At 46.6% G+C, this 25,952-nt stretch overlaps 1 protein-coding gene and 1 pseudogene across 6 annotated transcripts in view; both read right to left on the bottom strand.

Annotated features, from left to right (window-relative positions):
- The window catches only part of GLT1D1 (glycosyltransferase 1 domain containing 1), a 247,177-nt gene that overhangs the window by 45,560 nt on the left and 175,665 nt on the right, over positions 1–25,952 (bottom strand). Inside the window, exons 12-13 of one of the 6 annotated variants that reach the window (XR_008620551.2) lie at positions 24,459–24,594; positions 22,431–22,946 (exon numbers count right to left, since the gene is read on the bottom strand). The exons of the other annotated variants lie outside the window; for them this stretch is intronic. The gene's annotated coding sequence lies outside the window, so the exon portion shown is untranslated. Of the gene's footprint in view, positions 1–22,430; positions 22,947–24,458; positions 24,595–25,952 lie in introns of those variants that run through there. 6 annotated transcript variants of the gene reach the window in all.
- On the bottom strand, positions 7,872–14,037 carry LOC100979596 (NACHT, LRR and PYD domains-containing protein 9-like; annotated as a pseudogene).

Raw genomic sequence — 25,952 nt, 5'->3', positions numbered from 1 at the left:
GGAACTTACATGCTACTGGAGAGAGACAAATACAAGGGATGTGTGCGTGAGTTGTGTGTGCGGGTGTGTGAGTGTGTGGGGGTATGCGAGTTTGTGTGGGGGGGTGTGAGTCTGTGTGTGGGGGTGTGGATGTGTGTGGGGGGGTGTAAGTCTGTGTGGGGGTGTGGATGTGTGTGGGTGTGTGAGTCTGTGTGTGGGGGGATGTAAGTCTGTGTGTGGGGGTGTGGATGTGTGGGTGTGGGCATGAGTGTATGTGGGGGTGGGGGGATGTGTGTGGGTGTGTAGGTGTAAGTGTGGGGGGTGTGAGTCTGTGTGGAAGTGTGTGTGGGTGTGTGTCTGTGTGGGGTTGTGGGGAATGTGTGTATGTGGGGGTGCGGATGTGTGTGTGGGTGTGTGAGTCTATGTGTGAGGTGTGGGTGTGTGGGTGTGGGTGTGTGGGTGCGGGTGTGACAGTGTGTGGGGGTGTGGGGGATGAGTGTGTGGGGGGTGTGAACATGTGGGCGTGAGTGTGTATGTGGGGGGTGTGAGTGTGTGGGTGTGTAGGTGTAAAAGTGTGGGAGGTGTGAGTCTGTGTGGAAGTGTGTGTGGGTGTGTGAGTCTGTGTGTGGGGTTGGGGTGTGGGAGGGAGTGTGTGAGCCTGTGTGGGGGGGTGTGGATGTGTGGGTGTGAGTGTATGTGGGGGGTGTGGAGGTGTGTGAGTCTGTGTGTGGGAATGCAGATGTGTGGGTGTGAGTGCGAGTATATGGGGGGTGTGTGGGCGTGTAGGTGTAAGTGTGGGGTTGTGGGGGATGTGAGTCTGTGTGTGGGGGTGTGGATGTGTGTGTGGGCGTGTGGGTGCAGGTGTGAATGTGTGGGGTTGTGGGGTGTAAGTGTGTGTGTGGGTGTGAGCATATGGGTGTGAGTGTGTGTGGGTGTGAGTGTGTGTGGGTGGTGTGGATGTGTGGGTGTGAGTGTGAGTGTATGGGGGGGGTGTGGGTGTGTAGGTGTAAGTGTGGGGGTGTGGGCTGTGTGAGTCTGTGTGTGGGGATGCGGATGTGTGAGTGTGAGTGTATGGGGGTGAGTGTGTGTGGGTGTGTAGGTGTGTGGGGGTGGGGGAGGTGAGTCTGTGGGGGTGTGGATGTGTGTGTGGGTGTGTGTCTCTGTGAGGTGTGGGTGTGGGTGCGGGTGTGAATGTGTGTGTGCGTGTGGGGGTGAGTGTGTGTGGGCATGTAGGTGTAAGTGTGGGGGTTTGGGGGATGTGAGTCTGTGTGTGGGGATGCAGATGTGTGGGTGTGTGAGTATATGGGGGTGTGTGTGGGTGTGTAGGTGTAAGTGTGGGGGTGTGGGGGGATGTAAGTCTGTGTGGGGTTGTGGATGTGTGAGTGGGTGTGTGAGTCTATGTGAGGTGTGGGTGTGTGGGTGCAGGTGTGAATGTATGTGGGGGTGTGGGGTGAGTGTGTGGGTGTGAGCATGTGGGTGTGAGTGCATGGGTGTGAGTCTATGTGGGGGGTGTGGAGGTGTGTGAGTGTGTGTGGGGATGTGGATGTGTGGGTGTGTGAGTCTATGGGGGTGAGTGTGTGTGGGTGTGTAGGTGTAAGTGTGGGGTGTGGGGGGGATGTGAGTCTGTGTGGGGGTGTGGATATGTGTGTGGGTGTGTGAGTCTGTGTGAGGTGTGGGTGTGTAGGTGCGGGTGCGAATGTGTGTGGGGGTGTGGGGTGAGTGCGTGTGGGGGTGTGAGCATGTGGGTGTGTGTGGGTGTGAGTCTATGGGGGGGTGTGGAGGTGTGTGTGGGGATGCGGATGTGTGGGTGTGTGAGTGTATCGGGGTGAGTGTGTGTGGGTGTGTAGGTGTAAGTGTGGAGGTGTGGGGGGATGTGAGCCTGTGTGTGGAGGTGCGGATGTGTGTGTGGGTGTGTGAGTCTGTGTGTGAGGTGTGGGTGCAGGTGTGAATGTGTGTGGGGGTGAGTGTGTGTGGGTGTGAGCATGTGGATGTGTGTGGGTGTGAGTGTGTGTGGGTGTGTGTGATAAGTGTTATAAAGCAAAATAAGTAAGGCGAGCAGAATGCCTGCAGCAGGGGTGCTCTTATTTACGTGGTAGTCAGAGAGGGGTATTTGAGAAGATATCTGAAGGAAATGATGCAGAAAGACACAATCACAGGAAAGAGTGTTTGAAGCAAGAGTGATGAGCTGGGTGGGCAGGAGGACACGGTGGGAAGTGACATTGGAGAGCAGACAGGGACCAAGGATGGGGTAGGGCGAGTTTGACTTTCCCTCTAAGTGATACGGGAGTAATCAGACGATTCTGAAGACAGGAGAGGCACAATCTGGCGGATGTCCTAAAAGACACAATCTGGCTGCTCTGCAACAAATACATGAGAGAGAGTCAAAGACGGAAGAGGAGAGACCAGGTAGCAGACCATCGCAATAATCCGGGGAGGCTTGGGGCAGAAGAGTGCCATAATCTGACTTGTTTTTAGTAGATTTATCTGGAACAGGGCAAGAGTGGATCAAGGGAGAACAGGTAGAAAATCAGTGCAATAATCCCCAGAGATGAGGGTGGTGAGAAGTCCTCAGAGGCTGACAGAGCCAGAAGGGTTTGCTGATGGACTGACTGTGGGGAAGGGTTTGCTGATGGACTGACTGTGCGGCGTGATGGAAGCGGAAGAGTCCAGGTGACTCCAGGGTCTTCAGCTGGAGCATCGGGATAAATGAAGTTGCCATTGACGGAGACGGGGAAGATGGCTGTGTGAGCGCACTAACTCATGAGTTCTGCCTTAAGCATGTTAAAGTGAGAGCTATGCTAGATATACGAGGAGAGATATCCAAAAGGATGCTGCATGTGTAAATCCTGAGTCCGAGGTAGATGTCCAGGCCAGATACATAGACTAGAGAGTCATCAGCCTGTGGATTGTATTTAAAGAGAAGGAAGAGAGGAGAGAGAGGAGAAAAAAAAGACCTAAGGAATTGAAAAACGAGAAAGAACTTGCCCAGGAGATGGGGAGGGAGGTGCTAGTGGAGGGAGGTAAGAAACAGGAGGGAGTGGGGTCCCCAAAGGAAGAAGTTGATTCAGGAAGCAAGAAACGATAAATGGTGCTGTATGCTGATTAAAGGCAGATCAAGATGACGACAGAGAATTGAACATGAAGTTCAGCAACACTGAGATCACTGGTCATCTGGACAGGAACTTCTTTTCTTGAGTGCTGGGAGCAAAAGAGTAGCTTAACAGAGTGAAGAGAGGAAAATACTGTGGACAGTTTTTCTAATGGGTGTTGCTAAAATAAAGAAGGGGGAGGAAAGAGAAAAGGTGGGATAGCAGTTTTCTTAAAAATTAGAGATATTATAAGATATTGCAGGGCTGATCAAGTGGTGAGAAGAAACATTATATTGCAAGGGGACAAGAGAACTACTTCTGGAATGTGAATGTCCTCACGTAGTTAGTTGATAGATGGGATGCACTGACCAAGGAGAAGCGTTGACGTTAAATCAGAGCACAAACCATTCATCCATTGTAACGGGATGGAACCTGTCTGTAGGTTGAGATATGGCTCTGAGAGCCCACAAAATTCTTCTCTTACTACTTCTATTGTACTCGGTGAACAGGAAGCAAATGGCTTTGGGAGCTATAAAGGGGTTTCTAGACTGCACTGAGGATCCACTGAAATTCACGGTAAGAAAATTGAAGCGAGGCCAGTGGGCATGAGCGGGTGTTTCCCCAGTTACTTTCAGCTGCCTGCATGCAGGGGCGATGTAGATGCAGTTGGATTTAACTGGAATTGCTGTTTTTGCAAGTGAATCTAACAGATGAAGAGAGAGCCCAGAGCACTGAGGGTATAGACAAGACTTCGATTATTACCGCGGAACACAGTGTCTAAGCTCAGCACAGAGAGAGGTGAAGATGAACTGTGTGTGTTCTGATTGGAGGTCAACCTTTCCTCCCCGAGAGTAGTGAAACGTGAGAAGGAAGTAGGAGCAACGGAGTACAGATCCAGGTGCAATAAAAGACCTGAAGGATTTGAAGAACGGGGGCCAGTGAGCTACACAGGTGAGAAGAGGAGACCAGAGAATGATGAGATATTTGGAATTGAAAGTGGGGTGGGTGTACTTTTTTTGATAATGAAAAACACCTAAAGGGCGATATCAACAAGGGGCTGCTTCACAACATCTCAGTATGCAAGGCTAATATCTGTCGCAGAGGGTTATGGAAGTGCTTTGGGAGCATAGAAATTCAGAAATTAATTCTTACTCATGCTCATTGAGGATGTTGAAGAAGGCTGCATGAATGAGGTGGGTTTTTGGGTTTTTGGCTGGGTCTTGAAGCATGCACAGAATCTAAGTGGGTGGGGATTGTGCAGTAGAGGCTAACCTTGCCCCAAGAAAGGCTTGGCTCCTGACCAGCCAGCCTCTAAGTCCTTGGGATGTCCTGCCTGACAAGAGCACCTTTGTTTACCTGGGACCTTTTGCCCACATTAGTCAATGTGATCCATGGTGGGGGTCTTAGACAATGCAGTTATCTGCTCAACCTCTGTAGGGGCTGGAGAATAAGGTCAGCCATGAGGGTGGTCAGGTGAGTCTACAGGACCATCACCCAGTCAGAACTCTGCCCACCAAGGCGGGGGGGGGGGGAGCTTCACTGGCCGGCGGGAGTCTGGGTGTGTTGCCATGCTTCATGGCTGGGGGCAGTAAGTGCAGTACCTGTGACTCCAGCGGGAGAGGACAACTGCAACTCTCCTGGGCCCACTCTGTGCACTGCTTCCATATGCTGGGTTCAATCTGCACGCTTTCACCGTAATAAACTGTTGTGAGCATAACCACTTTGCTGAATCATGGGCCTTCTAGGAAGTCATTGAGCCTGGGGGTAGTCTTGAGGGCCGCAGTATTTGAGTTAAAGATGAAGGCTAAGATACTCTAGTTAACGACCTAGTATGAAAAAAACACAGAAACTTGGAAATGTCATTTTCACATGAATAGACAGTACACAGAAAGGAAAAAAAACTGCTCTTAAACATATGAAAAAAGAGTCCAACCTGACTTCATAATATCACAAGTATAAAAGTATATTGAGATACCATTTTTATAACCTAGGAGATTGGAACAAATCCCAAAGCATAGTAACACACTGCATTGTCGAGGCTGTGGGGACCCAAGGTCTCTCACACACAGCTGGTGAAAATGTGAACCAATGCAAGCACCATATGGGTTAATTTGGCAATATCCATTAAAATTACAAGTACAAATACATTTGACCCATCTATCATATGTCTGTAAATTTATCCCACCCAAATACTGTACATGTGAGAATGCCTGTGCATAAGAATATTCATTGCAGCTTTTTTGTGTAATAGAAAAAGATTGAAAGTAACTCATATGTCTATTGGTAGGAGACTGATTGAATAAATTACATTATACTATCCATCAGAATTAATAATGCAATGCAGCACATCTGAAAAAGAGGAATGAGAAAACTGTACTGATGTAGAAAGAGATACACTTCAATGAAAAAAAGCAAGTTGCATACAGTATTACAGCAGGCAACTATTTATGTTAAAAAGTGTGGAAAACAAGAATACACATTGTATTTGCATGTGTTCGCATAAAGATACCATGTAATAATACACAAATAATGAAGAGATGTAATGGCCTCTTTGGGGGTGAAGAGAGGAAGGGGAAGGTATTATTTTTGTACCATGTGAATGTATTGTTTATTACAGGGATTAAATTTAAAAAGAAAGTACTGCTATTTTCTAAACTGTGGTACATTTTTGAATGCTTCTAAAAGACTGAAATGAAGTTGACTGCAGAAAGATGTTTTGTGCCATTTCTGCTGGTTATCTGCTAATGTAGTAGGCAGCCTCTATGATGCCCCCACCAATGCCTGCCTCCTGGCATTCATGCTCTTGTGTAATCCCCTCTCCTCACACGTGAGCTGGACTTACTCACTTCTAATAAATGGAACATGTCACATGTGATGAAATGTCACTTCCAAGGTTAGGTCATAAAAAGGCTGTAACTCCCACCTTGGGTAGCAATGCGAGGTGAAATGTGTCCCTTTACAATTTATATGTTAAACTCCTAACTCCCAATGTGAATGCATTTGGAAATAGGACCTTTACAGAGCTCATTAAGGTTCAATGAGGTCATAAGGGTAGACCTATAATCTGATAGGATTGTGTCCTTATAAGAAGAGAAGCCAGGCACTGTGGCTTACTTCTGTAATCCCAATGCTTTGGGAAGTTAAGGTGGGATGATTACTTGAGCTCAGGAGTTGGAGACCAGGCTGGGCAACATAGTGAGCCCCCATCTGTTAAAAATACTTTTTAAAAAATTATGGCTGGGTGCAGTGGCTCATGCTTGTAATCCCAGCATTTTTGGAGGCCAAGGTGGGAGAATCACATGAGCCCAGGAGTTGGAGAGCAGCCTGGGCAACAGAGTGAAACCCCAATTCTACAAAAAAAAAAAAAAAAAAAATACAAAAATTAGCCAGGCATGCTGGTGTACACCTGTAGTCCTGACTACTTGGGAGGCTGAGGCCAGAGGATTGCTTGAGCCTTGGAGGTTGAGGCTGCAGTGAGCCGTGATTGTGCCACTGCACTCCAGCCTGGGCAACAGAGCAAGACCCTATTTACAAAAAGAAAGAAAGAAAGAAGGCAACACCAGAGCTTTCTCTCTCTCTTTACTAGGTGAGGACACAGAGAGAAGGCAGCTATCTACAGGCCAGGAGGAGAATTCTCACTAGACACCAACACTCTGGGACCTTGATCTTAGACTTCTAGCTTCCAGAACTGGGAGAAAATAGATTTCCTATTGTGTAAGCCACACAGTCAATGGTGTCTTGATATGGTAGCCTGAACGTGCTCCTACAGGTGACAGGTGTGCTCTCTCTCTCCGTGTCATTGCTTGTTCTAGAGGGAGTCAGGAGCCACATCACAAAAGAGCTCCATGGAGAGGCCCAGGTGACAGAGGCCTGAGGCTCATTGACAGCCACGTGAAAAAGCTTGGAAGCCAACCCTCTCCACATCAAGCCTTGAGATGACTTCACCCCTGGCCAGCAACATGAGAGGCCCTGAGCCAGAGCAACTTGACTAAGCTGCTCCCAGGCCTCTTACCTACAGAATCTGTGAGATACTGAATGTTAGTTGTGTTCAGCTGCTATGTTTGGGGGTAATTTGTTACACAGCAGTAGATGACTGATGCATCCACACAACAAGTTATTCCAAAGCTTAGCAGCCTGAAACAACAAACACTTATTATGGCACACAGTTGCTGTAGCTCAAAAATTGGTACTGGCGTAGCCATTGGTCCAGCTCAGGGCTCCTCATGGCTGCCGTCAAGATGTTGGCCAGGGCTGCACTATTGGTTCAGATGGGGCTTGGGAGCCACTTCTAAGGTGGGTCACTCACAGGCTGCTGGAAGGAGGCCTCTGTTCCTGGCTGTGGGCAGAAGGTCTCAGCTCTCCATCACATGGGTCTCTCCACTGGGCTGCTTCAGGGTCCTTTCAACGTGGCAGCTGGTTTCCCCCAGAGCAAGTGATGCAAGAGAGAGAGAGAGAGGAGAGAGAGTGTGTGTGGCCCTGGATGTCACACACTATATATAATACCCTATTAGTGACACAGGTCAGCCCTATTCAGTGTCAGGAGGAAACTTCCCAATGGAGTGTACTCCAGAATCAGGGACCCTTGGGGAGCAGGTTGAAGACTCTATGGAGACGGGATTTTTCCCTTGACCTTGACCCCCTCCCAGAGTGGTACATTTCACTCAGCCTGCAGTCTGTGGACAGCTAAGTGTTAACAGCTCAGTGAAGAGTTAGGATGACAGACTCCTGCACCTGCCCTTTTTGACACAGTTTTTGTTGGGTGTCCAGGAAGAACCAAGTCACATGAACTATTTGAAAGACAATGAATGTGTAAGGCTTTATTGAACAGTGGAAGTGACTCTCGATGGAAGGGGAGCTGGAAAGGAGATGGTGCAGGAAGAAGGTGATCTTTCCCTGAAGCCCAGCCGTCTCTGGCTGAGCTCGCTTCCAAAGCTGCACCATCTGAAGTTCTCCTGCGCTCAGTTGCTGTTACTCAGCTCCCCACTCAGCCGCTTGTATCCCGGCCCATCAGCAGCTTGTGTTGTTCTCTTCTTTTTTTCCTGCCACCTGGTCTGGCTTTTAGGTACACAGGACAGGGGGCAGGGTGAGCCAAAAAGGCAATCATTTGGAATGGGGTCAGCTGCTTTCACTTAGGGCCGTGTGTCCAGACTTGTGGGTGGAGTTTAGCTGTGAGCCCAGCCCTTCTGTATCAGGATCAGTTGTTTTTACTTAGGGTGGAAGGTCCAGGCTTGAGGGTGGAGTTTAGTCATGAGCCCAGCCCTTCTGTATCAGGATCAGCTGTTTTTGCTTAGGATGGAGGGTTCCAGCTTGAGGGTGGAGTTTAGCTGGGAGCCCAGCCCTTCTGTATCAGGATCAGCTGTTTTTGCTTAGGATGGAGGGTTCCAGCTTGAGGGTGGAGTTTAGCTGGGAGCCCAGCCCTTCTGTATCAGGATCAGCTGTTTTTACTTAGGATGGAGGGTTCCAGCTTGAGGGTGGAGTTTAGTCATGAGCCCAGCCCTTCTGTATCAGGATCAGCTGTTTTTACTTAGGGTGGAGGGTCCAGGTTTGAGGGTGGAGTTTAGCTGGGAGCCCAGCCCTTCTGTATCAGGATCAGCTGTTTTTACTTAGGGTGGAGGGTCCAGGTTTGAGGGTGGAGTTTAGCTGGGAGCCCAGCCCTTCTGTATCAGGGTCAGCTGATTTTACTTAGGGTGGAGGGTCCAGGTTTGAGGGTGGAGTTTAGTTGGGAGCCATTCTGTATCACTAGGACAACATTGATAACACAGTCCCAGGGCTGTGGGTGGGTATGAGGATTGGGGGGTTTCAGGATTCAGGTTTAGGGATGAACAAAGAATGCTTGAGCCTTATCAGGTAACTACTGCTAACTACTTGGTGCTTTCCTTTCCCTATAAATTTATATGGAACCTACATAAAGAAGAGGGAATTAACATAAATGATAATATACTGAATATACCTGTTGGTGATTTTTTTTTTTGAGACAGGGTCTTGCTCTGTCACCAAGGCTGGAGTACAGTGGCAGGATCTTGGCTCACTGTAACCTTGACCTCCCAGGCTCAGGTGATCCTCCCACCTCAGCCTCCTGAGTAGCTTGGGTTAGAGACGCGTGCCACCATGCCGGGCTAATTTTAGTATTTTTGTAGAGACAGTGTCTCTGTATATTGTCCAGGCTGGTCTCGAACTTCAAGGCTCACGCTATCTGCCCACCTCAGCCTCCCAAAGTATTGGGATTACAGGTGTGATCTATGGCGCCAGGCCACTGCTAGAGACTTTTTGTACAACAGTATGTCATGGAATTCTATGTTAGCACATATAGGTCTACTTTATGTTATTTGGTTTTTTTAAAAAAAGTTATGGCAGTGAAGTGTTTAATATTGTCTTTTAAAATATACATAAACAGTGTAGATACATTTGAGTAATACTGAATTTTTAGAAAAAATCTATTGGAGTGTCATATATGAAAGAATAAGAGATTTGGGAATGCTTTTTTTAATTGGACAAGAAAACTGATCAAATCTAAATCTGGACAAACTGGAAACAGAAAGTTTGGGTGCTAGCAATACAAACTATAGACACATTCATTCTATCATCACTTCTACGTCAGAAGTATCAGAGAATTGCGATGCCTGCAAATGCATGCTCGTACACACCAAGACATCCATTAAAAAAATAAAGCCAAGCTTTCCAGAGCATTTAGCACTAATTTAATGTACTTGTTCTTCCAAATTTTGCAAGGTAGGATGGGATTTCTAAAGATAAGGGAATAAAGAACAAAGGCAAAGACAACCAGCACATACACACTGAATCACTCTCCATAATCATATTGCTAGAACACCGTCAGGGAGTAGCCCTGAAATCACAGACCTGCTGCCATGACGTGCAATTACAGGACAGAGGTGCCAGGAGGAGAAGAGCCCATTGTGACCAAGGAAAGCCTTTGTGAGAAGACTACTTCAGGGTGCTCCCCATCAGAGGAGCACACCCCTGATCTTGTATTCCTCATTGGTCCAAGGTTCGTGTGAATTGGTCAGGTGGGGAATTTTTTCTTCCACAGACATCAGCCTCTTCTGAGTTTTTTTTTTTTTTTTCATCAAAGGCAGATTTGTGCAGCCTTAAATCTTCAGATGTAGGGAAGATGGTTAAGTTTCCTTTCAGCTACAGTGACACCAAGCATCCACAGTGCACAGTCCGGGTGGCTCAAAGCCTCACACAGCACCACCACCACATCAGCATCCAAGGTAACCAACCCAGTCGAAGTTCAGGCTCCTCCGTGTTTTGCAGGCAGTGAGTGCCACAGCGAGGTCTTCACAGCAGGCACGGGTGATCGGCTATGTTTGCAGTGCAAGACACTCTCATCTACAGTGAGGGTGCTTCAAAGCATCACATAACTGTTTGACACCAGCGCCTCCTATTTCATCATGCCCAAGTTTCAGGGTCTTCAGTGTTTCATTGCAAATAAGAACAGCAGCAATGTCCCTATAGGAAACGGAAGTAAGGAAACAGCCCATCAACAACAACTCCTGTATGTTTCAGTCTTAGTGCTTCAGTGCTTCACACAGAGATGCCACTTCATTATCTTCCAGGAAATTTGACCCCAGGTCAAGGAGGGACAGGGATTTACTGCAGAAAAGGACGTGGGAAATGTCTTCACAGGAGACACAGATGAGACAGCAGTACATCAACATCAGCGTCTCCAGGGCACAGCAACATCATTCTTTTGTCCTTTTCGGGATTTTCTACCAAGGAGAGATGTATCAGCTTGCTGTTGCAGGCCAGGACAGAGGCGATGTCTTCACAACCTTCATCGGAGATGTCACATGTTCCCAGTATCAGCTCTTCTATCTTGCATGTTGCGTGCTTCAATGTCTCACACAGGTGGCTGACATCAGTATGGGAGAGGCTAGTGCCATACAGGCTCAGAAGTTTCAGATGAGGGTCGTGAAGAACTGCCTTAAATAATTCTGAATCATTTCCAAAGTTAGACATAAAAGTAAATTTGAGTTTTTGGAGCTTACAACAGGCTGAGCCAGCGCTTTGCCAAGAATTGCCAGGGAGGCATCACCGAGGCTACTGTTTTCCATGTCTATCATCTGGAAGTTCTTGTTGGTACTGAACATTAAGCAAAGCTCCCGCCAGTAGATGAGCTTCTCATTGTGATCTGAGATGCATCCTGAGAAATCTGGAAAATATTCTCTACACACATGCGAAGTGTAGTTAAATTTTGACAATGCTTCCGGCAGAATGAAGATACTACCAAATGTTCTATGTTACCAGTACAAATGAAAACTTCTTCAAAGAAATTTATCACTTGTATTACAAATTCTTTTTCCTGAGTTGCAAATAAATCATGGAATAATTCCTGGAAACCTATCACTTACCTATCAGCTTCTCATTGACTTAACTTTTAAGGCACTGGGTTATTTCCTTCTTTAGGTCTTTCGTCAGTGGAAAACCAAAGGATGTCTCCAGCAAGCTGATGATTTCTTCTGTTGAAATTCCAAACACGAATACCCCCACCTGGGTCAAGTGGGTTTGAGGCTGAGCCACACTTGCTCTTACAAGCTGGGTTATGCTTCCAATGGTTGGGTTAGGATCATCTTTGGGTCGTTTGAGCAAATAAAACATGGTGGCACAAAACTCTTGGATACATACATGGATGAAGGTAAAACAGTCACCTCACCTTTGGAGAAGTTTCGTACCCACCCACATTAAGCCCTCAGACTCAGATAACCCATTCCTCCAGAGATCCCATGGCAAAATACAAATGCATGTGTCCAAATTCCCTCTGCAGCCAAAGCACACAGGCTTTTTAGTCGGGCTCTGTTCACCTTAGGTGGAAAACTCTGACTTCCTGCTTTAAATACATTTGTTAAAAATGATGCATTCATTTTTAACAAATGAATGAAGGTGTTTTGGGAGTTTATTTCAAGGTCTTCTCCCCTTTCTAGCCGCCATGTCATACAAGTACAGACCAACCAGCATATAAAGGGATTATGGCACAAGATAAACCGCTGTCCAGTATCTCTCACAAAATGGAAGGCCTTCAAGGCTTTATTCTTCTCGCTGAAGAAGTAGGAGAAATACAGCTTCCTTTCAAGTTCAGTGAATCCTGGGAGCTTTATGAGTTTTGGATGCTACAACATAAAATAGTTTTTTTGCATACCCACTTTTCCTAATGCAATAAGCAGAGAGGATTCTGGAATCATCTTTTTTTGCAACAAACTGCTCAGGATAATTTGTGTTGGCTGCTGCTGCCTCCAGTCATCACACAAGTCAGCCTTAAGTTCCAAGTCAAACTTCAGTTGCTCAAAGCCATCCATGATGAACAGAATTTGCTCTGGCTGGGGAAAAAAAATGTCTTTGATGTTCTCTGGAGACTCAGGCCAGTCCCTAGAGAGGAGCTCCAGTAAGCTGGTCTCTGTGATACCGTTCGTTTCATAGACATTAAGGAAAAAAACAAATGTAAATCTATCCTTCCATAAGTTTCCCTCTGCCCAGTCCAACATCACTTTTTCTTTTTTTTTTTTTTTTGAGACTGAGTCTTGTTTTGTCGCCCAGGCTGCAGTGCAGTGGTGCGATCTCAGCTCAGTGCAACCTCCACCTCCCAGGTTCGAGTGATTCTCCTGCCTCAGCCTCCCAAGTAGTTGGAAATATAGGCATGCACCAGCACACCCAGCTAATTTTTGTATTTTTAGTGGAGATGGGGTTTCACCCTGTTGGCCAGGCTGGTCTTGAACTCCTGACCTCAGGTGATCCGCCCGCCTTGGCCTCCCAAAGTGCTGGGATTACAGGCATGAGCCACTGCCCCTGGCCCATCACTTTTCTTAAAAGGCTGTTTTTCCAATTCCATCAGAACCCTCCAGGACCACAGTGAATAGTCTAGCCTCACCAGTATATGCATCATTCAATACTTTGACTCATTTTTCATGGTTTCTTTGTAGAAATGCTCAGGGACATGAAGACAGGTTTCCTTTTCCCATACAAGTTGAAATTTTTCTTTCATATGCTTTCTATATGGGTTTAGCTTATTTCTTATCTCTTCCTGAGGCTTCATCCAGAGATCTTTCCTATTGATCTGAAGAAATAGGTTCAGTGTCACCTCCCATGCCTGTTTTCCTGGATAATGTTTGTCCAACAGCTTTGCTACATCTTCTTTGGAAGCTCAGTCCAGGTGATTTGCTTGAGTTCCAATTTCAAAGGTTCTTGTTTGAGGAGCTCCTTAAATCTCCAAAAACTCTTCGTTTCTGAGCTGCTTCAGCTACCAAAACAAGCCAAAATCTGAAGAAAAAAAAAAGGATTCTGCCATATTGTCCCAGATTGTGAGCTCAGATATCTCCAGAGGGAAAAGAAAGATCCTGAAAAATAAAGAATAAATGATACCCAATCCAGCTCCTGGTCCTTCCGGCTGGTACTCATCCTACTTTATGCTATTTTAACTGGCATATGGCACTTCACAGTATGTTTATAGACTGTTTTATTTAACTATTCACTTATTGGTGCACTTTTCGGTGAGTTCAAGTTTTGCACTAGGAAAAATAATAATAGACAATCTCAAAAGGTTATGTACCATATGATTCCATTTCTATGATATCCTCAAAAAAAAAAACAAACTATAGTGATGGAGAACAGATCACAAGGGCCAGAGGTAAGGGGTGGGGGAAGGAGTGTGTTACTACAAAAGGTTAATGTGAGGAAATTTCCAGTGCCCTGATGGTGGTGCCAGTTACACCAATCTATACCTGTGTAAATGTCATGGAACTACACAGAGACAAGATGTCAATTTTGATAAGTGGTAATTTTTTTAAAGTAAATTGATTTTTAAAACTAATCATATATGTACAATGCTGCTGTGACCATCCATATGACACCCAACACAAGGAGGTTGCTCTAGGGCAGCCTATAGGAAGAGAGATACCAAGTCACAGGTTATCACATCTTTGATTTCAATATTTTCTGCCAATCCCCTTGAAAGCAGCTACACAGATGGGCTTTTTTTTTTAATTAGCAAATTTTGTTTCATATATTTGAGGTTCACAATGTGATGTTTTGGGGTACATATAGATGGTAAAAATGGTTACCGCAAAAGAAACAAAACAAAAAAGAGACAGAAAATAAAATAAAACAATTACGATGGTGAAGCAGATTGACATGACCGTCATCTCACATGGTTCCTTTTTTGTGACAAGAGCAGCTAAAATCTACGTATTTAACAAAACCCCTAATACAACTTTGTTAACTTTCGTCCTCCTAATGCACCTTAGACCTCTAGACCTGTTTATTCTGCATATCTGCTCATTTGTATCCTTTGACCCACATTGCAGCATTAGTAACATAGTCACAATAACCAAGACACAGAAACAACCTGAATGCCCATGAGCGGATGAATGGATAAAGACAATGTGGTTCCGTAGAGGGAGAGAATGGAATAGTATTCAGCCTTTAAAGAAGGGGCTGGGCGTGGTGGCTCAAGTGTGTAATCCCAGCACTTTGGGAGGCCAAGGCAGGCGGATCATGAGGTCAAGAGATCGAGACCATCATGGCCAACATGGTGAAACCCCGTCTCTACTAAAAATACAAAAATTAGCTGGGCGTGGTGGCACATGCCTGTAGTTCCAGCTACTTGGGAGGCTGAGGCAGGAGAATCGCTTGAACCAGGAGGCTGAGGTTGTGGTGAGCCAAGATCATGCCACTGCACTCCAGCCTGGGTGACAGAGTGAGACTCCATCTCAGAAAAAAAAAAAAAAAAAGGAGATCCTGCCGTGTGCCACAACATGAATGAACCTGGTGGACATCATGCTAAGTGAGATCCAGACACAGAAAGACAAATCCTGCATCATCTCACTTATATGTGGAATATTTTCTAAAGAGCTCAAACATGCAGACACAAAGAATGAAACAGTCATTACCACAGGTGGGGTCTGGGGAAACGGGGAGATGTGGGCTAGGGGATACAAAGCAGAGACGTAGCATGGGCTTTTCTTAAAGGCAACATGGCCTCAGGGATAGTTCCTGCTATGCACTCTATGGGGGACCTCAACAGAGAAGTGAAAATCTATATATTAAAAATCCTCAATATCCCCAATCTATTTTCCAAACTGCTGTCCTTTCTTTTTACTGGGGTAGATTCACAATGCAGGTACAGAATGAGAAATAAAGCAGAAAAAGAGGAAATCAGAGGAGGAGTTGAGAACTCAAGTACCTACAGGGCCCAGCTGGTAACATTAAAAAACAATTATTATCATAAGTGTAGCAAACATTGACAGAGCTCTTTCAAGACGTCAGGCACTGGCTGATATAGTTTGCCTCTGTGTCCCCACCCAAATCTCATCTTGAATTGTAATCCCCACATGTCAAAGGAGGAACTGACGGGAGGTGATTGGATCATGGGGGTGTTTTCCCCCATGCTGTTCTCATGATAGTGAATTCTCAGGAAATCTGATGGTTTAAAAGTGTGTGGCTTCCTTCACTCTCTCTCTCTCCCTCCTGCCACCATGTAGACTGCCTTGCTTCCCCTTCACCTTCTGCCGTGATTGTAAGTTTCCTGAGGTCTCCCCAGCCATGCAGAACTGTGAGCCAATTCAGCCTCTTCTTTATAAATTACCTGGTCTCAGGTAGTATTCTTTATAGCAGTGTGAGAACAGACTAATTCACTGGCCAAATGACTTTCCACATCACAATGTATTTGATCCTCACAACACACCTCTAAAGTAGGTTACCTTCATATCCCCTGTATTACAGGTGAGGAAACTGAGGCACAAAGAGAGTGAGCAAAATACCTGATATTACAGCTAGAAAATAGCAGAACTCAATACAAGGCAGTTCAGAATGCACAACCGTAAGTGGAGGAAATCAGCCAGGAGTTAGAATCCTGACATTCCATATTGCATTTTCAACACCGCACCTGACAACCACAGTGAGGATCAAGGACGTGAGGGCAGATGCGGCAGGCAGCAGCTCCATACGTGGCTGTCCTTGGAAAACACACCCTCAGCATCAACAGATATTTCATCTTTTTGTGGAAAGAGCTCAAACTTGGGATTTCTTTATAAAGTGTCTCAATTTTAAAATATGGACTCGGCTTATTGTAATAACTGTAGATCATCTTGTGATCTGTGAATTAGAACTAGATAATGTTGTGTTGACACAACTTGCCAGCCCTCTGTGATTCATTTAGACCAGCTTGAGGAGCTCACCCAAGGATACCCTCTCTTTATCTATGATTGCATCACAAAACTAAATAACACACTAAATCTTAGTGACTTACAATGAAAACAGTTTGCTTATTATTATGGTTTATTGATTGTAATTTATTATGATGGTTTATTAATTACTATAACTATTGCTCATGAGTCTGCAGTTCTGCTGACCTAAGTCATGCTCGGCTGGTTCTGACTGGACTCACTCATATATCTGTGGTCAGATGCCTGGTCGGCTGGGGGCTGGCTGGTCTAGAATGGCACACAAGACACTGGTTCTACTGCATGCTGTTAACAAAAGCAAGTCAAGCGACCAGGCTGTGTTTTCCACTTAGGCATGAGGAAATAGACAACGAAGTGCTAGGCATGGAGCCCAGGCAGGGGAGGTGATAAGGCTGCAAAACTAACCTCACTTCCTTGCCACTGCATTCATTTTGTGGCCTTACCCCCTCCTCTGCCCCAGCTTTGCACCTAGGACTTTGTTGATTGCTTTAATGAAAGCCAAGGGCTAGAAAGGAACAATTAAACTTTCACCAGTGCTATTAAGTGAAATTATTCCTTGACATCTGATAAATTCAAACTATTCAGGTCCAATTTTATTGTTTGCTCTTATTCCCATTGAAATAGTCATCAAAGGAAGCTGAAGTTAGAAGTTGAACCCTATCAGGAGTTAATTCTATGGATTGCATACCTTAAAGGTAATAGGAAAAAAGTGAATAAATAGCCTTAGCTGAGGCGGAAGTTCGGCACTATATGAAGACCATCACCCTCTCAGAAGGCTTTTCCCACCTTCCTCCTAGGATGTGTGGAGTTGTGTGAATCTAACATGTTAACATGCAGAACAGTGCTTAGAACAAAGGGAGCACAGTGTAAGTGTAAACTATTCCTCTTATCATTTCTAAGTCCCACCATGTTTTACTAAGAACCTACTTAGTGCGTGACGTTGGGATAAATGTGTGTTGTGGGATTTAATAAATGCTCCCTGCATTGACAGCAGCCTGTCACTGTTTGCTACTTCACTTTCCTTCCTTCCTTCCTTCCTTCCTTCCTTCCTTTCTTCTTTCCTTCCTTCCTTCCTTTCTTCTTTCCTTCCTTCCTTCCTTCCTTCCTTCCTTTCTTCTTTCCTTCCTTCCTTCCTTCCTTTCTTCTTTCCTTCCTTCCTTCCTTCCTTCCTTTCTTCTTTCCTTCCTTCCTTTCTTCTTTCCTTCCTTCCTTCCTTTCTTCTTTCCTTCCTTCCTTCCTTTCTTCTTTCCTCCCTTCCTTCCTTCCTTCCTTTCTTCTTTCCTCCCTTCCTTCCGTCCTTCCTTTCTTCTTTCCTTCCTTCCTTCCTTCTTCTTTCCTTCCTTCCTTCCTTTCTTCTTTCCTTCCTTCCTTCCTTCTTCTTTCCTTCCTTCCTTCCTTTCTTCTTTCCTTCCCTCCTTCTTCTTTCCTTCCTTCCTTCCTTTCTTCTTTCCTTCCTTCCTTCCTTTCTTCTTTCCTTCCTTCCTTCTTCTTTCCTTCCTTCCTTCCTTTCTTCTTTCCTTCCTTCCTTTCTTCCTTTCTTCTTTCCTCCCTTCCTTCCTTCCTTCCTTTCTTCTTTCCTCCCTTCCTTCCTTCCTTTCTTCTTTCCTCCCTTCCTTCCTTCCTTCCTTTCTTCTTTCCTTCCTTCCTTCCTTTCTTCTTTCCTCCCTTCCTTCCTTCCTTCCTTTCTTCTTTCCTTCCTTCCTTCCTTTCTTCTTTCCTTCCTTCCTTCCTTTCTTCTTTCCTTCCTTCCTTTCTTCTTTCCTTCCTTCCTTCCTTCCTCCCTCCCTTCCTTTCTCTCTCTCTCTCTTTCTTTCACAGAGTCATGCTCTATCACCCAGGCTGGAGTGCAATGGTGCCCAGCTCTCTGCAACCTCTGCCTCTGGGGTTCAAGCGATTCTCGTGCCTTAGCCACTCGAGTAGCTGGGATTACAGGCACGCACCACCAAGCCCGGATAATTTTTGTATTTTTAGTGGAGACAGGGTTTCGCCATATTGGCCAGGCTGGACTCAAACTCCTGACCTCAAGTGATCCACCCAACTTGGCCTCCCAAAGTACTGGTATTATGGGCATGAGTCACCACCCCGGCCACTGCTTGACTTTCTAAGTGAGACATTCACATTCTGGACCTGCAGTAAACAGATTTGCAAAAGCCAGGAATGCAGATGAATAAGGTTAGTTCCATGTTCTTCTCCCCCTCCACACACACACTCTTTAGATTATGTGGTAAATATACAATGACACCCCGGAGATGTCCACATCTTAATCCCTGGAACCTGTGGAGGTGTTACTGACATGGCCAAACGGATTTTGTAGGGGTGACGTATTAGTCAGTTCTTGCACTGCTATAAGGAAATAACTGAGGGTAGGTAATTTACAAAGAAAAGAGGTTTAAATGGCGCACAGTTCTGCAGACTGCACAGGAAGCCTGGTAGCATCTGCTCCTGGGGAGGCCTCAGGGAGCTTTGATTCATGGCAGAAGGTGAAGTGGAAGCAGATATCTTACATGGCAGGAGCAGGGCCAAAGGCGGGTGGAGGTGCCACACACCTAATCGGATCTCATAGGAACTCACACACTCACCCTCCTGAGAACAGCATGGAGACAATGGTGCTGAACCATTGATGAGAACTCCGCCCCCATAATCCAATCCCCTCCCACCAGGCCCCGCCTCCAACCCTGGGGATAACAATGCAGCAGGAGATTTGGGTGGAGACACAGATCCAAACCACATCAGGTGATTATGTGAGCAGATCATCCGGGATTATCCCAAGAATCAAAATGTTTATAATAGGGAGACAGAGTCCCAGAACAATAGGAGATGCAAGGACACGCAGAGGTCAGAGAGACCTGAAGACGCTGTCCTGCTGGCAGTAAAGATGGAAGAAGGGGCTGTATGAGTCCATTCTCGCACTGCTATGAAGACATACCTGGGACTGGGTAATGTCTAAAGAAGCGAGGTGTCATTGGCTCATGGTTCTGCAGGTGGTACAGGAAGCAGAGTGGCTTTGGCTTGGCTTCTGGGAAGGCCTCGGGGAGCCTTCAATCATGGTGGAAAGCAAAGGGAGAGCAAGCACTTCCCGTGGGTGGAGCAGGAGGAAGGGGGGAGGCGCTGCACACTTTTAAATCACCAGATCTCGCGAGAACTCACTATCACCAGGACAGCACCAAAGGCGATGGGGCTAGACCATTCATGGAGGATCCAAACCCATGACCCAATCACCTCCCACCAGGCCCCACCTCCAACATCGGGTATAACCATTCTACATGAGATTTGGGCAGGGACATGGATCCAAACCACGTCAGCGGCCACGAGGCAGGCAATTGGGCAGCCTTTAGGAGCTGCAAGAGGCAAGAAACTGATTCTCCCCGAGTCCTCAGCAGGAAGGGAGCTCTGCCAACACCTTGATGTTAGGACTTCTGACCTCGGAACCGTCTGATAATAAATGCATGCTGTTTAGAGTCACCAGATTTGTGGTGATTTATCACTGCAGCAGTAAGATACTAATACAGATGGATATGGGGGCAGCATACCCTCATCAGTTCTCAGCCTCCCTACTCCCGTCAAGAAAGAGCCCAGCACAGGGGCTGTCCTCAGGGTCTCTGGGACCAGCCTGCCTGTGTGAATCCCAGCTCTCACACAAGCCATTTGAATCCCCTGTGTCTCAGTTTCCTCACCTACACAATGGGCATAATACAAACTCATGCCTCATAGCGCTGATAGAAGGATTTAGTCAATTAATACATGAAACGCGTTTCCAGTTTCCAGCACATATAAAAAATATGTCCTGATTTCTAGGGATTGGAAAACCAGTTTGAGAAGAAAGACAGTTCTTGGTGTTAGTATTATGTATCTCCATTTCTAATTAAATTCAAGGAGAGAAGAAAAGAAACAACTGCTTCTGCAAACCTGGGTTTGCAGCGTTTCTCCGTGCAAGCCTTAGCGATCTGTGCACAAGTGTGTGTTGTGTGGGCCTGTTAGCATGTGTAACTTTTGACAGATCACTTATCTTAGTTATTGCTTTCTATTTTATTTCCCCTGGACCCCAGTAATAACTTGGGCCCTTCTATGGTATGAAAGATCTCTGAAAATAGTTCAGACCCTGTTGGATGCCTACTAAAACATGATTGAATTAAGCTTAAACTCCAGATGGCCTTTATCTAGAGGGGTAACACAAGTAAAAGATTTTTTCATGTAAAAGGCTAGACATCACATTGGTTGCCATCTCCCTAAAGCCCTTGTAGACCTAGAAACATTAAAAAATAAATAAATAAATAAAATAAAAACACCTCGTGCATCTCATTGATGCCCATCCTTCTCTATGGAGAAACATGCATTTGCTGGAATCCAGGAAGAGCCCACCATAGTGTCCCCCTGTGTTGCCCTCTGGCCCTTTTCTCCTCACCCCCACCCGAGTTCAGGTGCTCTGTGGTCAGTGCTGTGTGGAAGGCTGGAATGGAAATCGCCCAGATATTGTACCTATGCAAATGGAGTGACCAGTTGATTTGTAATGGTCGTTATGGTACAAATACATTTCGTCTGGAACATTTCTTGAAGGACAGTCCTTGTTATTTGGCTTTGCAAGCTCATGAGGAAAGTAATTTGTAGGACATGAAAAAGAGATTTGTTTCTTATTGTGTGGCAACAGGATTAATAATTAATCAATGAGTTAGCCCTAAGCTCCATTCATGTGTATGTAAGTATCTATTCCACATCTCTGGATGGGTACCTAAAAGGCACCTGTAACTCATTCTAACCACACGGGTTCTTGGTTTTTATTCTACTGTTCATTCCTCCCCCTAAGAGTAGACTCAGCAGCACAAAACGGAAATCACAAAATAACAGCTGCATAAACATAACGGGCCTTATTCTCCCACATAAAAGGCATTGAAAGATGGACAGCTCAGGCCTGACACAGAGACCCCATGAAGTAATCAGGGACCAAGGCTTTTTCTACCCAAAGGTCACAAAGTGGCCCCTGAAGCTCCAACTACCATATAGCCATTCCAGGTGGCCGGAAGGAGAGGTAAGAGGTGGGCCCCTCTCGGCTGAGCCAGAACTTTTAAAGGCCCTTCCTGGAAGTTCCTTCCGAAGATGCCACTTTTATCTGATTGGCCAGGACTTAGTCACATGCCTAAACCAAACTGCCAGGAAAGACAGAAGGTGCAGACTTTTTGATCTCAGCAAGTTGCCACCCCTGAGAAAGGCCGGGCTCTGAGGCCAAGAGAGGACAAGGGAACACCAGTGGGGCAACAGCAGTACCAGCTACCCTTCCAAACCGCTCCTCCCTCAGCTACCCCTCCAAACCGCTCCTCCCTCAGCTACCCCCTCCAAACTGCTCCTCCCTCAGCTACCCCCTCCAAGCCACTCTTCTCTTAGCCAGCCCCTCCAACTGCTTCTCTCTCAGCTCCCCGCTCCAAGTCACTCCTCTCTCAGCTACCCGCTCCAAGCCACTCCTACCTCACCTACCCCCTGCAAACCGCTCCTCTCTCAGCTACCTCCTCCAAACTGCTCCTCCCTCAGCTACCTCCTCCAAACCGCTCCTACGTCACCTACCCCTTCCAAACCGCTCCTCTCTCAGCTACCCCCTCCAAACCGCTCCTCTCTCAGCTACCCCCTCCAAACTGCTCCTCCCTCAGCTACCTCCTCCAAACCGCTCCTACGTCACCTACCCCTTCCAAACCGCTCCTCTCTCAGCTACCCCCTCCAAACCGCTCCTCTCTCAGCTACCCCCTCCAACCTGCTCCTCTCTCAGCTACCTCCTCCAAACCGCTCCTCTCTCAGCTACCCCCTCCAACCTGCTCCTCTCTCAGCTACCCCCTCCAAACCGCTCCTCTCTCAGCTACCCCCTCCAACCTGCTCCTCTCTCAGCTACCTCCTCCAAACCGCTCCTCTCTCAGCTACCCCCTCCAAACCGCTCCTCTCTCAGCTACCCCCTCCAAACCGCTCCTCTCTCAGCTACCCCCTCCAACCCACTCCTCTCTAAGCTACCCCCTCCAAACCGCTCCTCTCTCAGCTACCCCCTCCAAACCGCTCCTCTCTCAGCTACCCCCTCCAACCCACTCCTCTCTCAGCTACCTCCTCCAAACCGCTCCTCTCTCAGCTACCCCCTCCAAACCGCTCCTCTCTCAGCTACCTCCTATAAGCCACCTCTCCCCAGACTTGCCCACCTCATGAACGGCACCCCCAGCTGCTCCAGCCAGAACCACAGCAGCACCCCTGGCTCACTTGCCTGCATCCTCCACACCTCACTGAACAGCAGGATGCACCAGTTTTCCACACCCAAAATACATCTATTCCTGCCCATGTCTCTCTGCGTCCCCGCTGCTACCCTACCCCCGAGACGTTACATAAGTGTAAACTATTGCTATTATCATTCCTAAGTTCCACCGTGTTTTGTTAAGAACCTACTGACCGGATGTGGTGGCTCACGCCTCTAATCCCAGCACTTTGGGAGGCCGAGGTGGGCAGATCACAAAGTCAGGAGATCATGACCATCCTGGCCAACATGGTGAAACCCCATCTCTACTAAAATACAAAAAAAAAAAATTAGCCGGGTGTGATGACACGCACCTGTAGTCCCAGCTACTTGGGAGGCTGAGGCAGGGGAATCGCTTGAACCTGAGAGGCGGAGGTTGCAGTAAGCAGAGATCGCGCCATTACACTCTAGCCTGGTGACAGAGTGAGACTGTCTCAAAAAAGAAAAAAAAAAAGAACCTACTTAGTGCACGACGTTGTGATAAATGTGTGTTGTCAGATCTAATAAATGCTCACTGAATAGAGAGCAGCCGGTTACTTTCGTTTGCTGCTTGACTTGAGACCCAGCTGCTCTCACTTTCCTATAACCCACTGTCCACAGAGCAGCCACTCCCCTACTTAGACCTCTCCTATGGCGTCCCACGACAGGTAAGTTAGAAACACAGACTGGCCACTGCCATCCAGACCCCCCATGGTCTCAGCTCCATAAGCCCTGAGCACTTATCCTGCCTCCACACCGCTCACTCCTGTCACAGGGCAGGCCCTTCTTCTCCTGTTCCTCCAACAGCCCAAGCCCTTCCTGCCTGGGGCTTCTGCACTTCCTCTTGCCTGTGTCTGGACAGCTTCATCTCAGCTGTGCCCATGCGACCTCATGACAATTCCACCTCAATGCGATGCCCCTCCTCACAAGCACCCACTCCCATCACCTGAGACCAAGTCTCACCCCATTCGTCACAGAGTGACGCCCCAGTCACTCTGTAGCCCTGTTTTGTGTTTTTAATTATTATTATTATTTATTATTATTTATTTTCGAGACGGAGTCTCGCTCTGTCGCCCGGGCTGGAATGCAGTGGTGTGATCTCGGCTCACTGCAAGCTCCGCCTCCCGGGTTCACACCATTCTCCTGCCTCAGCCTCCCGAGTAGCTGGGACTACAGGTGCCCGCCACCACGCCCGGCTAATTTTTTGAATTTTTAGTAGAGACGGGGTTTCACCGTGTTAGCCAGGATGAGTCTCGATCTGACCTCGTGATCCGCCCGCCTCGGCGTCCCAAAGTGCTGGGATTACAGGCGTGAGCCACCGCGCCCGGCCAGCCCTGTTTTATCTTCTTTACAACATGGCCGGGTGCAGTGGCTCACATCTATAATCCAGCACTTTGGGAGTCCAAAGCAGGAGGATCACTTGAGCCCAGGAGTTCTAGATCTGCCTGGCTAACACAGCGAGACTCTGTCTCTACAACACAGAAAAAAAAAAAAAAATTAGCTGGGTATGGTGGCGTGTGCCTGTGGTCCCCAGCTACTTGAGAGGCTGGGGTGGGGGGATCGCTTGAGCCCAGGAGTTTGAGTCTGCAGTCAGCCATGGTCACCATGGCACTCCAGCCTGGGTGACAGAGCAAGATGCTATCCCAAAATAAATAAATAAAACCTATCATTACCTGCAATTATCTTTTTTTAAATGTACTGGCTTACCGGTTCATAGTTCAACTCTACCTGTTAAAACACAACCCCCCATGAGGACAGGGAGCCTGCGTTTCTTGATGTCAGATTCCTTAATGTGCAGAAGTGCATTTGATGCATAATAGGTGCTCAAAAGCTGTTAAATAAACAAATGACTGGAGGAGTGAACCCTTCTGAGGCAAGCATGCATGAGATCAGAAAGGATGGGCGCTGGAGAGGTGGAATGGGCCTGGGGATAATAACCCACCTCCCTGGGAAAGAACAAACCATGAAAACACCGACAAGTCAACCAAGACCAAAGCAGGAGACGATGAATGCTCGGAGTTCACGCCAAGAAAGCTGCCCGGCCACTCAGCAGGACACCAGATAGAGCTGTTGACTTTCTCGTGACTTTGCATCTGACCTGAAAGAACAGGAGAAAGAGGGATACTTCCTGGAATGATGAAATTACACCGGACAAGTTAATGAAAAATTCTCAGTTCCCACTGAGGCATTAAATAGTTGATTTCCACATGGAAGCCTCCATCGCTTGTGACAAACTGTTTCTTTATTTTTTCCACAGAAATGTTAGAGACGAAAAAGATGAACCAAGAAGACCTCCCTTGACTGCAGCCTTGCCAGCGAGCTTCATTGCTCACCAGTGAAGATTCAGCCAGCAGAGGAAGAACAGGAACATCCAAAGATGGATTATGCTTTCGCTTCCAATTAGAATGGGCTGTTAATTACATGTTTTGAATTGACTTGAGTTATAAATTGCTCATAGAGAAAGAGAGCTGTTTTCCTTTTCCCAAGTAATTCAGCATTGCCACCTTCCATCGGCAAAAAATAAAGTCCTCTCTTGAGAGATTTTCAAATTTCAGTAACTGAGGTTGTTAAACAAGAAAAGGCGAGTTTAGCCCTGAGAGCTCAGAAGTAATTCACATTTGTTTAATTTGGGACTCTCAGGCTGGCCATTATGTCTTTAGATCACTCGGGTTGACTCTGAATTAAAGCTGGCATCCCAAATCGCTGCAATTAATCTGCTGAGTACACTCGCCACCGAATGTCAGGATTTCACTCTGTAGGGTCTTCAAAAAACTTGGCATGGCTGATACACTGACAGCCGCAAAACAGCTAATTTCAACTGACTTAAGAACTGCAATGGCCGTATTGATCCGTTAAACACCATGCCATATTTGAGTGGGAGGTTACTCCCGATCTCCTTCTTAAAACCCTCACAGATTAAAGTCATGTGCCCGTCTGTGTATGAAATGAACATTTCAACGTTTAATCCTGGAGCACTGTATTTGAAATGTGCCCGACCTTTATGTCCAACTCTTTCTTTCTGCCATTTCATTAAGTACTGGCTAGAAGACCAAAACACAGCCTTAAGCCAGAAGCCCAGGAAATACCTACACAACACATGTTTTGAGCTTTGGATCAAGATTTCATGAGTTTTTAGGATGAAATATCTCCAGTGAGACGCCGGGGAAGAAGAGGGAAAGGTGCCCTTCATGTTATGCCATGCCTTCAGCTAGTTCACTCCAGAAATGACACATTCGCCCCTCCTGTTGGCATTTGGACCTGGTAGGAACCAGAGACACAGTCACTGAGGGATGAGTCAGAACTTAGTAATTATGTTTTCTGCTTCATTCCCTTAATTCATTTTAAAATATCATGTTTTAATCTACCAAAAAATGCTCACTTTGGAAAACCTGAAAAACTACAAAAAAAATGCATAAGAAAATAAAAATTACTCATAACCTTATCACCCAAATACAC

The sequence above is a fragment of the Pan paniscus genome, chromosome 10 (genome assembly GCF_029289425.2).
Source record: "Pan paniscus chromosome 10, NHGRI_mPanPan1-v2.0_pri, whole genome shotgun sequence".
NCBI classification, from domain to species: domain Eukaryota; kingdom Metazoa; phylum Chordata; class Mammalia; order Primates; family Hominidae; genus Pan; species Pan paniscus.
The sequence above is the reverse complement of the archived record's forward strand: the minus strand, read 5'-3'. Positions and strand labels throughout refer to the sequence as shown.